The 3,137-nt window shown below is 42.9% G+C and overlaps 1 long non-coding RNA gene across 1 annotated transcript; it reads right to left on the bottom strand.

Annotated features, from left to right (window-relative positions):
• Positions 1–382: 382 nt before the first annotated feature.
• Positions 383–1,387, bottom strand: LOC111963500 (uncharacterized). The gene is made up of 2 exons (XR_002877252.2): positions 1,314–1,387; positions 383–422 (listed from the first exon to the last, which is right to left on the bottom strand). It is a non-coding gene; the product is annotated as an uncharacterized lncRNA (long non-coding RNA).
• Between the last annotated feature and the right edge of the window lie 1,750 nt (positions 1,388–3,137).

Here is a 3,137-nt window from a genome sequence, read left to right as displayed (position 1 = left end):
TGTACAGGAACAGAGAGGTTATTGTACAACCCTCCGATTCACTAGTGGGATTATAGTAAACATCTCACTATAGCCAATTAAAACGTGTATTAAGACTGATTCCTCTAGACAACACAAAGACAGAAAATAACACAAAACGGTGGTTCCAAAAAGGAGTCTTTTTGGTTGTTTGTTTTTGTTTAGCATAGTTTGGAGGATGTTGTAGAATGCTGAGTTGCCTTCTTCTTCTAACTCATTTGGTGTGGTGGATGAACCTGTAAACAAAGGAGAAACATGTTAGATTTGTATTTTGTATAACGAAACAACAATCTTTAATGTTTGTAGCATTTGTAAGGTTGAATGAGTACACTGAATGGCCTGTACTGTACCTGAGTTGGTCTACTTAGTGAATGTGTGGCTTTCAGCTCCCCCACGTCCAAATCCTTTGGAGGGAGAGAAAACGAGAGACAGAGAGACAGAGAGAAAGAGCGAGAGGGAGAGAGACAGAGAAAGAAAGAGAGAGGGAGAGGGAAGAGACAGAGAGAGAGCGGGAGTGAGTGTGAGAGAGACAGCGAGAAAGAAAGAGAGAGAGTGTTGGGTCTGGGGACTGCATACTGTACGTCGACAAAACATTCTGGGATTATGTTTCAGGTGGCAGCTGAACCACAATAATGGAAACTCCTGTGGTCCCTGTTCCACAGCAGCTCTTCTAGAACCACCACACGGAAMCAACATGACCATTGCTATGACTACCGCTGTTCCAATTCCAACAGAACATTCCCACTATTTCTCCCATTCAGGGTATCTGTCAATGTAAGGGGTCCGACTAGCCCTCTTTTCAGAGACAGTGACTGTATTTTGAGGAGAGAGTTTCTAGGTTATCAGTAGATAAAATATAAAATATATTGATTGATAAGATGTTAATGACCCCAATGTTCTTTGTGGAAGTGTGAACCTTACCCACTGAGGTGGGTATCGTAAAGGTTAAAATGAGCTCATTCTGTCACAGGTTCACAATGAACAGGACTTTCCATACAGGATGTTAGGGTCAGGAATACCCGATAGTGAGGTTCTCCTCCCAAAGATTACAGAGTGGAGCTTTATCAGGGTACGTATATATACACACGGCTCCCATATCACTGAACTCAACTTATATATTAACTGTTACCTTCTTACATTGACATGTACTTTGAACCAAAAACATGTAACAACCCTAGGTAATATGGTTTACGATAATAGGGTTGTGATCTCTCTCAATTATGATATCCTCATTAAGATAGATTGTTAAGGCACCTGTCACCTCTACTGTCGGATCATTATCAATAGGAACTCACCTTTAGGCCCAAATAGTGCAGAATAACAGGGGCTGTTACAGTAAGGCTTGCCATCGTGCTAGAGAGAGAGAGAGAGAGAGAGAGAGAGAGAGAGAGAGAGGTGTTAGTGATAGTCTCAGTGTGTGTGAGTTATGTATGTGATATGTGTGCTCAGTGTGTGTGATGTGTGTAATGTGTAATGTGCTCAGTGTGTGTGACGTATGTATGTGTTTTATGTGTATATGTGCTCAGTGTGTGTGATGTATGCATGTGTATATGTGTATATGTGCTCAGTGTGTGTGATGTGTGTATGTGTATATGTGCTCAGTGTGTGTGACGTATGTATGTGTATATGTGCTCAGTGTGTGTGATGTGTGTATGTGTATATGTGCTCAGTGTGTGTGATGTGTGTATGTGTATATGTGTATATGTGCTCAGTGTGTGTGATGTGTGTATGTGTATATGTGCTCAGTGTGTGTGATGTGTGTATGTGTTTTATGTGTTTGAGTGTGTATGTGTATATGTGCTCAGTGTGTGTGATGTGTGTATGTGTAATATGTGCTCAGTGTGTGTGATGTGTGTATGTGTATATGTGTTGAGTGTGTGTGTGTATATGTGCTCAGTGTGTGTGATGTGTGTATGTGTATATGTGTCAGTGTGTGTGACGTATGCATGTGTATATGTGTATATGTGCTCAGTGTGTGTGATGTGTTATGTGTATATGTGTTTGAGTGTGTGTGCTCAGTTTGATGAACTTTACAGCATTTGGCTCCCATCAGACACAGCAGATGCTTAGTTGGCCCTCTCTCCCATTGCATCGTGGGATAGATCTCACCAGACCGCCCTCCGAGCTTGAACATTTCTGCTCATAAAAAACCATAAAACCCATGACCATGGCTTACCCCCCTGTTTAACGACCGTCTCAATGATGGCTGTTTGTTGCAAATCGTTCCTCACAGCTCAGCCCGAAGATAAATACTCTCTTTATCAGGTTTTTTATATTTCCAAGGGATGAGGGAAAATAGGGAGGGAAGGGAGGGCATATTCCTCAGGGAGTCTCCTCTCTCTCTCTCCTCAGACACTCAGCCAAGCACACAACCCCCCAATATTCTTGTGACTAAAGTGTTATCTGTGTGCTGGTCTAAACTAGGCCTGTAACGTTACATCATGGAGCTCACAAGCAGTATCCTCACCAAGACTACAGTCTAACATCCAGACAGTATCCTCACCAGACTACAGTCTAACATCCAGACAGTATCCTCACCAGATTACAGTGTAACATCCAGACAGTATCCTCACCAGACTACAGTCTAACATCCGGACAGTATCCTCACCAGACTACAGTCTAACATCCAGACAGTATCCTCACCAGACTACAGTCTGACATCCAGACAGTATCCTCACCAGACTACAGTCTAACATCAAGACAGTATCCTCACCAGACTACAGTCTAACATCCAGACAGTATCTCACCAGATACAGTCTAACATCCAGACAGTATCCTCACAGACTACAGTCTAACATCCAGACAGTATCCTCACCAGACTACAGTCTAACATCCAGACAGTATCCTCACCAGACTACAGTCTAACATCCCAGACAGTATCCTCACCAGACTACAGTCTAACATCCAGACAGTATCCTCACCAGACTACAGTCTAACATCCAAAGTATCCTCACCAGACTACAGTCTAACATCCAGACAGTATCCTCACAACTACAGTCTGACATCCAGACAGTACCTCACCAGACTACAGCTGACCATCCAGACAGTATCCCTCACCAGACTACAGTCTGACATCCAGACAGTATCCTCACCAGACTACAGTCTAACTACAGTCTAAC

This window comes from Salvelinus sp. IW2-2015, linkage group LG4q.2 (genome assembly GCF_002910315.2).
Source record: "Salvelinus sp. IW2-2015 linkage group LG4q.2, ASM291031v2, whole genome shotgun sequence".
Lineage (NCBI taxonomy): Eukaryota > Metazoa > Chordata > Actinopteri > Salmoniformes > Salmonidae > Salvelinus > Salvelinus sp. IW2-2015.
This window is presented reverse-complemented; position numbering and strand designations above follow the sequence as displayed.